The sequence below is a fragment of the Silurus aristotelis genome, assembly GCF_946808225.1.
Source record: "Silurus aristotelis genome assembly, chromosome: 8".
NCBI classification, from domain to species: Eukaryota; Metazoa; Chordata; class Actinopteri; order Siluriformes; family Siluridae; genus Silurus; species Silurus aristotelis.
The window spans coordinates 19,170,674-19,182,881 of NC_139581.1; the positions used below are offsets into that span (position 1 = coordinate 19,170,674).

Sequence of the window (12,208 nt, forward strand, 5' to 3'; positions counted from 1 at the left end):
ACTCAACCAACAACAGACATGTGTTAGAAGAGCACATAAGAGCTTCACCATTAAATTATATTTTACCCAGGATCGGATGTTTAACTGTTTTCAGGTGGCACAAATATGTCATTTAAAAATGAACATTATGACTGAATACACTTCAATCCTCAGCCTTTTTTTTTTATTCTATTAGTAAAGGAGACAAATATATCCACAGCCTTTAATTTGCAAGCTACATTGAATCAATATTTAGGCTATTCATTCACATCAGTATTAAAATATGGGTACTTTTTCAGCTCTAGTAAAATGTTTTCTCAGTCTCAGTATTCATGTCCAATGAGAATAATGTAAAACCAAACCAGTATTGCTGGCTCAGTCCCTCAGTTGTAAGTTTAACTGAGATAAAGGAAATCAAGAAGGTAAAAAAAAAAAAAAAAAATTGGAAGTTTCTCAAATGCTTGTTCACCGCTATGAATCCTGAATAATGTTTTGTTTGTCAACCTGTTTCATGCTAATACTTAAAATAGTTCATTTCATTTTATCCCTTACACAAATGTCCTGTAAGATTTTTAAAACATGATAGAAGTAAACAGACAACAAGTTAAGATTTGGCCTCACCAAAAATGTGTGTCTGTAAAAGTCTTGTCATTCTGTAAAAAAATCTATACAGTTCACTTAAAATCCTGGGAATACGCTCTCATAACCAGCCCTGAGGATAATAACCTCACCTAACTATTAGACATCTACCCTTAAAAAAAGGATGACTTTAACCTGTAACGACTCACTACTTCCTCATTAACTCCACTCCAAAATGAAAGGTTGTAGTTTGCCATGTAGTGGAAAAATAGTCCAAATCTTTAGCAAATGATTGATGAAAGCAGATTTAAGGGAATAGAGATAAATGCCCTGTTCAAGAAATTAGTTCAAACCGTTCAAAGCAGATCACTCATTAAATTAACACAAATTAAAGTTTTAACGATACATTTCCTGAAAGCCTCCAGGCTTCCAGCATACTATATAGTGGATTCCATTAATCTGGAAGGATTAACATAATGAACCAGAATGAAAGGAGGTATAGGTACCCATGCTACTATATTCAAGCAGAGGAGGTTGTATATGACAACAGCTAGAGAATTAGCATGGGGGAGATGAGCCTAGAGAACTAAGCTTTTATGGCATGTCCATATATATCTTAGAGAAGAAAATCAAAGGCATAAAACAAAATTTTATACAATTATACTTGGGAGGTCAATTTAGTTATCTTTATGAACTTGGTGCTTTACTAACTGCCCAATACTGTTATACACTATAATCAAAGGTTTGTGGGCACCTGACCATCACAGCTCTGCATTACATTTTTCCTTAACTAGAAATAAGATGCCAATTGACCTATTCCAGGATGACCGTGCCCCTGTGCACCCAAAAATGTCAATGTCAGGCATTACTTTATGGCCACCATTCAGGCATGACAATTATGACCACCTGCCTAATATTGTATTAGTCCCCCTTTTGCTGCCAAATTTTGCTGCCAAATCAAACTTCTTTAAAAATGTGAGCTACAGGAGCTCATCTGTTAGATCAAAACCCGAGTGAGCCTTCGCTCCCCACATGCATCAAGTCTCTGCCGCACTTGACCCTGTCGCCGGTACACCACTGTTCCTTAGTTGGATCACTTTTGATAGATACTGACCACTGCAGACCAGGAACATTCCACAAGAGCTGCAGTTTTGGAGATGCTCTGACCCAGTCATTTCCAGCTTCTAACACATCAACTTTAAGGACAAAATGTTAAATCTCTGCCTAATATGTCCCACCCAATATCAGGTACCATGATGAAGAGATAATCGGCGTTATTCAATCAGTGGTCATAATGTTATAATGTCAATGTTATGTCTGATCGGTGTAAGTGGCCAACACAGAAAAAACTGACCTCAATATTTCTGTAAAAGTTGCAATTAACTGCAACATGGACAGCACCCCAGTTCTCCCTTCCTGGGATCACTGCTTGACCCTAAAGAATAAAACCCAAAAGCCATGCATCAAAATACAATGGAAAGCCTTCTTAGAGGAGTGAATTTTTATAAAAGCAAAAGGGAGGCTAAATCTTAATTGGAAAAAAAACATATACACATTTGGGTGTTGTGAAGAGGTGTCCAAAATCCTTTGGCCACTGTATTTTCCAGTTGACATTTAAAAAAATAGACATAAATAGACAATAAACTCAGGTTATTGTCGCCATGAATTTTTCTGTGATTCCGCTTTGTCTGCCTGGGTTTGCTCAGAGTTCTCTGTTTTTCCTGGTTTCCCCTTTTTTTAAAAAATACATCAGTTTGGAATCGCCTCAAGTTTTTAGTTACAAAATCACACTTCTTATTTTAAAGGCCTGGTGTGTTACTTGCAAGCAAATATTGACTTAATAGATCACAGAAATTAATGTCTAGCAAGACAGAATCAGGTAATTTTCACAATTGTTTCTTCTTCTTCTTCTTTCGGCTGCTCCCATTAGGGGTCGCCACAGCGGATCATCCGTCTCCGTACCACCCTGTCCTCTATATCTGCCTCTTTTACACCAACTACCTGCATGTCTTCCCTCACCACATCTATGAACCTCCTCCTTGGCCTTCCTCTTTTCCTCCTACCTGGTGGCTCCATCTTCAGCATTTTTCTACCAATATAATTCATGTCCCTTCTCTGCACATGTCCAAACCATCTCAATCTCGCCTCCCTCACCTTGTCACCAAAACATCCTACATGTGCTGTCCCTCTAATAAACTCATTTCTAATCTTGTCCATCCTCGTCACTCCCAACGAAAACCTCAACATCTTCAGCTCTGCTACCTCCAGCTCCACCTCCTGTCTTTTACTCAATGCCACTGTCTCTAATCCATACAACATCGCAGGTCTCACCACAGTCCTATAAACTTTCCCTTTCATTCTTGCAGATACTCTTCTATCACAAATCACTCCTGTCACTCTTCTCCACCCACTCCACCCTGCCTGCACTCTTTTCTTTACTTCCATAACACACTCTCCATTACTTTGCACTGTTGACCCCAGGTACCTGAACTCCTCCACCTTCTTCACCTCTTCTCCCTGCAACCGCATCACTCCACTGCCCTCCCTCTCATTCACACACATGTACTCTGTCTTACTCCTACTGACGTTCATTCCCCTTCTCTCCAGCGCATATCTCCACCTCTCCAGGCTCTTCTCAACCTGCTCTCTACTCTCACCACAAATCACAATATCATCTGCAAACATCATAGTCCAGGGAGACTCCTGTCTGACCTCGTCCGTCAACCTGTCCATCACCACTGCAAACAGGAAAGGGCTCAGGGCCGATCCTTGATGCAGTCCAACCTTCACCCTGAACCAGTCTGTCGTACCTACTGCACACTTTACTGCCATCACACTGTCCTCATACATGTCCTGCACCACCCTCACATACTTCTCTGACACACCTGACTTCCTCATACAATACCACAACTCCTCTCTCGGCACCCTGTCGTACGCTTTCTCTAAATCCATAAATACACAATGCAGCTCCTTCTGTCCTTCTCTATACTTCTCCATCAACATCCTCAAAGCAAATAAGGCATCTGTGGTGCTCTTCCTCGGCATGAAACCATACTGTTGCTCACAGATGGTCACCTCTTCTCTCAGCCTGGCTTCCACTACTCTTTCCCATAACTTCATGGTGTGACTGATCAACTTAATTCCCCTGTAGTTACTGCAGGTCTGCACATCTCCCTTATGCTTAAAGATCGGTACCAGCACACTCCTTCTCCATTCCTCAGGCATCCTCTCCCCTTCCAGAATCCTGTTAAACAATCTGGTTAAAAACTCCACTGCCATCTCTCCTAAACATCTCCACGCTTCTACCGGTATGTCATCTGGTCCAACCGACTTTCCATTCTTCATCCTCTTAATCGCTGCTCTCACTTCCTCCTTACTAATCCTATCTACATCCTGCTTCCCCAACTCCACATCCTCCAACCTTCTCTCTCTCTGATTTTCCTCATTCATCAGCTGCTCAAAATACTCCCTCCATCTTCTCAACACACTCTCCTCACTAGTCAACACATTTCCCTCTCCATCCTTTATTGCTCTAACTTGCAGTACATCCTTCCCAGCTCGGTCCCTCTGCTTGGCCAATTGGTATAAATCCTTTTCTCCTTCCTTAGTGTCCAACCTCTTATACAGTTCCTCATATGCCTTTTCCTTGGCTTTCGCCACATCCCTTTTAACCTGCTGCCGCATCTCCTTGTACTCCTGCCTACTTTTCTCATCACTCTGTCGATCCCACTTCTGTTTTGCCAATCTCTTTCCCCTAATGCTCTCCTGCACTTCCTCATTCCACCACCACGTCTCCTTGTCTTGCTTTCAATTTCCAGATGTCACACCAAGTACTTTTCTAGCTGCCTCCCTCATCACTCCTGCAGTAGTTGCCCAATCATCCGGCACCTCTTCACCACCACCAAGCCCCTGTCTGACCTCTTCCCTGAACCTCACACTACACTCTTCCTCCTTCAGTTTCCACCATCTTATTCTTCTTTCAAACCTTACTTTCCTCCTCTTCTTCTTCGCCTCCAAAACCATCCTACAGACCACCATCCGATGCTGTCTAGCTACACTGTCCCCCGCCAACACCTTACAGTCTCCAATCTCCTTCAGGTTGCATCTCCTACACAGAACATAATCCACCTGTGTGCACCTTCCTCCACTCTTATACATCACCCTATGATCCTCCTTCTTCTTAAAATACGTGTTCACCACTGCCATTTCCATCCTTTTAGCAAAATCTACCACCATCTGCCCTTCCACATTCCTCTCCTTAAAACCATACCTACCCATCACCTCCTCATCACCTCTGTTCCCTTCACCTACATGCCCATTAAAGTCTGCCCCAATTACCAATCGTTCTTTCCTAGGTACACCATCTACCACTTCATCTAATTCACTTCAGAATCTTTCTTTCTCCTCCATCTCACAGCCAACTTGTGGAGCATAGGCACTGATGACATTTATCATCATCCCTTCAACTTCCACCTTCACGATCATCACCCTATCAGAAACTCTCTTCACCTCCACTACACTCTTACTGTACGCTTCCTTCAGAATCACCCCTACACCATTTCTCTTCCCATCCACACCATGATAAAACAGTTTAAACCCACCTCCAATGTTCCTGGCCTTACTCCCTTTCCACTTGGTCTCCTGAACACACACCACATCTACCTTTCTCCTCTCCATCATATCAGCTATCTCTCTCCCTTTACCCGTCATAGTACCAACATTTAAAGTACCAACCCGAACCTCTACTCTCCTACACTGCTCCTTTTCCTGCCGTCTCTGTAGACGCCTTCCTCCTCTCCTTCTCCTCCTTCGGCCAACAGTAGCCCAATTTCCACCGGTACCCTGTCGGCTAACGATACCTGTGGCGGTCGTTGTTAACCCGGGCCTCGACCGATCCGGTATGAAATTCTCATTTGTGATCCGCATATTTGATTTGGCACATGTTTTTCGCTGGATGCCCTTCCTAACGCAACCCTCCCCATTTACCCGGGCTTGGGACCGGCACTAAGAGTACACTGGCTTGTGCCCCCCTAATGGCTGGGTTAATTTTCACAATTGTTTATAGGTTGTTTATCTCTTTGGGTTTTGTTGAAAGCAAAAGTTTGGGGCAACAATGGCAAATCAGGTCAAAAAAGGTGGTTTAACTTGTCAGGTTGTTTAAGTTGTCACGGCGGAAGGCTTATTATGGTCAGTCGGAGCAAAGGGTATTTCTTTTCAAAAGGAACAGACATTCATACATCTAGACACTGTAATTAACGCACTATGTGGTCTAAGTGCTTGCACTGAGAGCCTTAAGTAAACTGCACTTCATGTATCTGAATGCAAGGGAAAAAATCTTCTTATTTAAGAATAAAGCTTTGTTTCTTGTGTCATGCATTCAAAGAAACATCGCTTTACAACAAACATACATTACAAACCTGAGTGCAAACCTTTTTTAGGCATTAGGAATTTGCAATTGATGCACAGCTCAGAATTTTTTTTTCTCTGTATAAGCAAGCTACAATTCAAGCCCAAGAATGTATATATCCTAGCATCTGAGATCTTGGTTGAGCAGTCAATTGTCTGGGTGTGAAAGTGTGAAAACACATTAAAACTGAATCCTACAGATGTTGCAGACGTAACCTTAAGTTCTAAGTTTACACATACGACTGTACCAGGCCATTCATAATCTCTCCCACACACTGATGATGAATAAGTTTTTGAAAAAAAAAACAGCGCTTTCAGAAGTCTATGAGAAAACGATAGGAAAATGGTCTGATTGAAGCGGTAAAAGTGCTGATTACACCAGAGTAGCAGCGATCTGATGACCTTTGCGTTAATCTGCGCTACAAAGACCCAGGCAGTTTCAGATGTAAGATCACACTGGTGCACAATAAAGAAAACTCCATCACAGCTCTCCCTTTTTTCGTCCACATCTCCCTGCTTTACTCTTCTCCGTTTACAAAGTAATCTGCTCCATAGCAGACAAGCATCAGCTGGGCTTATCTAGTGCTCTCAGGTGCTGCAGATGGAGCTGCACAAGGCTGAGAGTGAAAGAGAGAGAGAAAAAGACAGAACTGTATAGAGAGACAGACAGAAAGTCAGACAGAGGGAACGATATAAGATTTAAAAAGAGTGAAAGAAACAATCATGTACAGTACATGCACCACTACTATCCTCATTATAATTGTTTTTAATATATGTAATAGTGTTACTTTGTCTATGGCTATCATTATTACTGGTACTATTGATCCAAACATGCTTCTTTGTTTTAGAATTATTGTCCTCAATACAGTCATACCAACCGACCTATTTCAAATGACAGTGAATAGAGTGTAAGTGATTTGAATTGAGAGATATAGAAAATAAAAGCATTATGTTTTCCTAACACACTGCATTATTACACTACAAAGTGCAAATAACAAACCACAATGCAATGCAAAAAAAATAAATTTCTATGTATTTATTAAAATCTTTACTGTTCTTCAAAATTATATAAGGCTCTCTCTTATATACTGTATATATATATATATATATATATATATATATATATATATATATATATATATATATATATATATATATATATATAGCCATAATAAAGCAGTGTTGTATTTGGGTCGTTGCATTGTGGTTACATGACCTGTGGTTCACGAGATAGGGATTAGCATGTTGGACTTCTGATCAGAAGGCCTCGAGTTCAAAATCCCAGCACCACTAAGCTGCCACTGATGGGCCCCTAAGTGAGGCCCTTAATTCCAAACTATATTTTCATCATTTAAATAATTACAAAATTTAGAATTCTGCTGCACATAAGCATTTTCTGGCGTGTTCTACTATTACAGACACACAATGATGTGAAATTGTGGTCTCGCTCTTAACACAATTTATGTATTCAGTACAAAGTACAGATGGAATGGAATGTAGTGAGAGTAACAAGAGTAAAAAAGTAAGACGCTACACATGAGTTAATGTTTTCCAAAATAGAAATTAGATCCTGCTGTGTGCCAATCCTCATATCATGTCACACTTTAATCTGATTAGCACCTTTAATTCCACTTCACACAATAACTGTGTTTAACCGTGTTTAATTAGAAACCAGGAGTAAAATAGATCATAGAGCATGGAAGCACAGGCAACAAGAGCGGGAGGAAGTCTATGGTCGTAACTGGTAGATCGGACCGTGAGTGAAGGGGAATAGGGACCTTATAAAGGGGACAGGTAAATGGAGGACAGGTGTAGGTGATTAGTAGGGGGAGGACAGATGTAGGTGATTTGTAGCAGGGAGAGGCTGAGCGAGAGTGTGAGCACTGGAGGGAGGCGTGACTGGTAGCTCCCTGACACAAGGTGCATGCTGCAACAAAGGGGATTTATTTAGAAGCATGCACGGCATTTACAACATCGAACTGCATTACACCACGGTGACACACATTCACTTTAAATATATAAATATACCAGATAAAACTGTTTTAAAAATTAGCATTGTTCTGGTTAAAGAAAAAAATTTGTCCATCAGAAAGACTGGAGCTACTGATTTGTTCATTCCTACAGTATATAAGCATTCTATATTATCTTTCTTACTTTCAATCTTTGTCTTTGTTTAATACAGGGGCTGATCTATATGGTGGCTCTGCTGCCACCTTAATTACCATTGTCTCAACCACTTAAGTCCATAACATATGACATAAAACATAAAAAGCATAAAGACTATACTCCCACAATAAAAATATAAAAAAAAAATATTGTGTTGATTTAGATAATTAGTACATAATCAGAAATAAAAAACAATAATCACAGTACATATTTATAGTTTTTCAACACAGCAGGCCACCTACAGTCGTTTACATTTAGATTAATGGTATTTGGCATGCGCCTTATCCAGAGCTACTTTAAACCACAGTCCTCTCATTAATACAACTGAGAATTTTAAGGTTAAAGGGCCTTGGCGCAAGGGTCCAAGTGCGGCAGTTTGAGGGTGCGGGTGGTGCCGGGAGGAAGGTGAGAAGCTGGGGGAGAACATGTAAAACACTTTCGCGAAAACTAAGCAGCGTTATCAGGCTTGAACCATGGACCCCCGAAGCTCTGAGGTGACACTTTGCTTTCTACCGTATATAACGTAACAATTTCAAAGTAAAATACATTTTTACATTTTGAAATGAGAAAAAAGGTCAAAAATAAAAAAGACAAATCTTTAAAGAACAGGATGTATGTGAACATGAAAACATTCACAGACACAACAGCTGACCTCCAGGCATATATAGTTAATCCTACAAGAGCTTCTGTGGTGCTGCATCTGTTCATCAATGTTAAGATATAATTGGAAATGGTCTATGCATCTAAATGAATAACTGCCTATTTCAATTGCAAATTGCAAATAGGATTTATCTGTATATACAGTGGAATCTAATCCCTGCCCCAAATTGCGCAAAGCTTTTATTTCCCAAACAGTCAATCAGAACAGATGGAATTAACAATAGTATTATTTAAATTATATTATTATATACGGGGATTCGATCCACATAAAATTAAATTTGACAGGGACACACCAATCATACCATCTAACCCGCTACATGATACAGAAAAAAGTGTGAAATACTTAAGCATATTTCCATCTATCATAAGTGAAGCATAGAATAAAAAAATTCCACTGCAGTCATTTCATTCTACTTTCCGATATGCTGCAAACATGATAATTGTGCAACCCAGAAAAAAAAGACATTTAGGCTTCCTGTTCACCACTGTCTCACAGTCTCATGACACATTGTTATGGAGCTGTGTTGTAATTATAACCGGCCAAATTGACCATCTTCATCGCTCATGTTTCATTGACACGCTTGTAAATTGTATAAAAATGTTTTCTTGATACAAAAAAATGAAATGTGCTGTTGTGCTGGTAGCGAGTGTGAAACCCATTTAGTATCGATTAAACGAATGTGGCCAGCATGAATTCAGGGTAGAAATGTGTTGATAATCTGGTATACGAAATATTCTTACTTTAAAGCAATTTAATTGACATAGAAGTGAGGTAAATTGGAGGGTTTTAAACAGCTCTCAGGCAGGCTATGGAAAATAGACGGAAAGAAAAGCACTATGTGGTCAGGGAGTGCTAGCTAGCAGGTCATATGGTTTCTTTTTAAAGAACTTCATTAGCTTGCAACTCTCTCTCCCTCTCCATCTAATGTATGTTTGTACCCTGTCTCAGAAAACCATATAGAAGAGCAGTAGGTTGTGCAGCTTTTATAGATTTATTCACTTCATGGTTTTATTGGGGTGTGGTATAATTTTGCATAAATATTAGTTGAGCAGAATATGCTATAGCATTGTTTGCATGGCAGTCTTCTCCATATTGTCTTTTTGCTAGTTACGCCCTGTACAGAGCGAGCACACATATCTCATTACTTAGCAGTGCTCAACCTGTGTGCTAGGAGATCAGAACATCATCATCTATTTTTCTACAAAAAAGCTTCTGTTTTTAGCTAGCTTTTTGTAGCAAAATAGCTCCAAACACACTGTGTAGCTACACTGTGACATCAGCAGTTATGTAAGCAAGGAATAAACAGCACTGATTGATAGGGTTATAAGAGGTTTATGTCAATTTTTACAGGTTAGTAACTATAACACAGTCACTACAGCAAAGCTTATGGGTGAACACGCAAAAAATAAAAAATAAAAAACTGTTCAATGAGACAGAAATCTTTTATTCACTCATATGATTGGTAGAATATATTTATTTTTCTTTTAATCTGAATATATTAGTTGATGGTTTGGGAGAAAAATTGTGCAGAAGCATATCTACAATTTCCCGCTCAAGCAAAAAACGTGATCACTGGAACATCTAAATAGTAAAATAAAAAAGAGAACACTAAGAATATATGACTGAGGTGAAAAGTTCACATGTGCTTAAAATGGATATACAGTATATGTCATAGCAGGCTTCAGATTTCAGTGATTTTTTTTTTCACTGTTCTTTTTCTGTGACAGAATCATGGTTCTTTTACATAGCGTTTTTTTTTTGTTTGTTTTTTACATATTGTGGGTCAGCAAAAAAATATGACAAAAATGACAAGCAAAATAGGCCTACAGCAACATTAGAAACTTTGTGATGCAAAATATTTTATAATATCCTTTACCATTCCATATGTCCTCTGAAGCTCTTTTTAGCTATTATGATTAATACAGGTTTATTCCCTGAGTCCATATAAATAGGGCTAGTTTGAGTGCACCCATTAGACTGATTACACACATGTATTACAATGGGACCGTCTAGGGATCTCTGTATAGATCTCATAAAGCAGGATCATTTTACATGAGCTATGTAATTCGGAGCAATTTCTAAGCATCCTCATCTACCAAGACCATTTGTCGAAACAGTTTTTCCCAAATACAAAGTACCAGGTTTGCCAAGGTCAGGTAGAAAACACACACTGTCGCCATCTTCTCAGAGGAAATTAGACTGGATGGTCAGATATAAACAGAAAATGAAAGAGAAGGTCTGGGATGAATTAGAAAGTGATGGAAAACTGTGTCACTCTCTATGGAAATGTGAGACAGCAAGAAGGTAGAAAGACTTTATGTTTGTAGCTGATCAAAGCTTTCTAAAGATGTGTTTTATGGTCAGGTGAAATAAAGTTAGAGTTACTTGTCCACAATAAAAGGTTTTTGGAGAAAAAGAGGTAAAGGTAAACATTAAGCCTCGTCAAAACTGTAACTACTATATAGAATGTTGGTGGTAGAATTATGCTTTTTAGGGGCTGTTTTTTTTCTACAAGTGGAACTGAAGCATTTCAGAAATATTAATGAAGGATGATTACTTCAGAGACTCTTTTAATCAAACCAACCTCAGAGCATCAATTTACAGTAACTCAGTTCCAAAAGGATCAGGCTTCCAGTGGTGGATGAAGTACACAAGCCATGTAGTTGAGTTAAAGTTGAGATACACTATAATTATATTCCAGTAAAAATGCTCGGTTCAAACTTTCACTTGAGTAAAAGTACAACAGTATCTGCCTTCGAATGTTCTTAAGTATACAAAGTACTATGATTTATTGTGGCTATAATGTCCCGTCTTTTTTGTCACAAGACTCCTGCTTAATCAACCCAGTTTATGTAAGAAAGACTCTAAATTTACTCTTAGCACAACAATTTATTAATAAAATGATATTAAGAAGTCAAACACTGATTGATATTTATTAAAAGAATCATGAGTTCAAAACCTTTGTTTCAACAAGAAAAATCGTTAAAAAGGCTATGGGTTTTGTGGCAAGTTATAGTCAGGAGTTTCTTCCATCATTTATTTCTTTCAAAATGCTATTACTGACACTGAACTGTATGTTTGGATGTACTGTTTATATTTGAAACATGAGTTAAACAAGAAACAAATGAAGTCAGGAAATAATTGGTTCAGACTGGATGAGATTTTTAAATAAAATTTTCAGTTACTCATTGTTTTCTGATTTCATCAACCTGTGAATAGTCATTAGAAAATTAATTACCACAACAACAGCAACCAAAATGATAAAAGTGATATTTGGGGGAACATTTCTTTGGCATTATATTTAGTTTTGAATTCTATTTCATTTTATCTGTTGAGAAGATCCTGTACCAGCACCTTGCACCATACAAAATAAAATATGCGTAAGTAAAACCGTATATCAGCAATAGCTCAGATCAG

General features: G+C 38.9%; 1 protein-coding gene across 3 annotated transcripts in view; it reads right to left on the minus strand.

Annotated features, from left to right (window-relative positions):
- grik4 (glutamate receptor, ionotropic, kainate 4) overlaps nt 1-12,208 on the minus strand; it is a 454,114-nt gene that overhangs the window by 318,709 nt on the left and 123,197 nt on the right. The gene's annotated exons all lie outside the window — the stretch shown is intronic.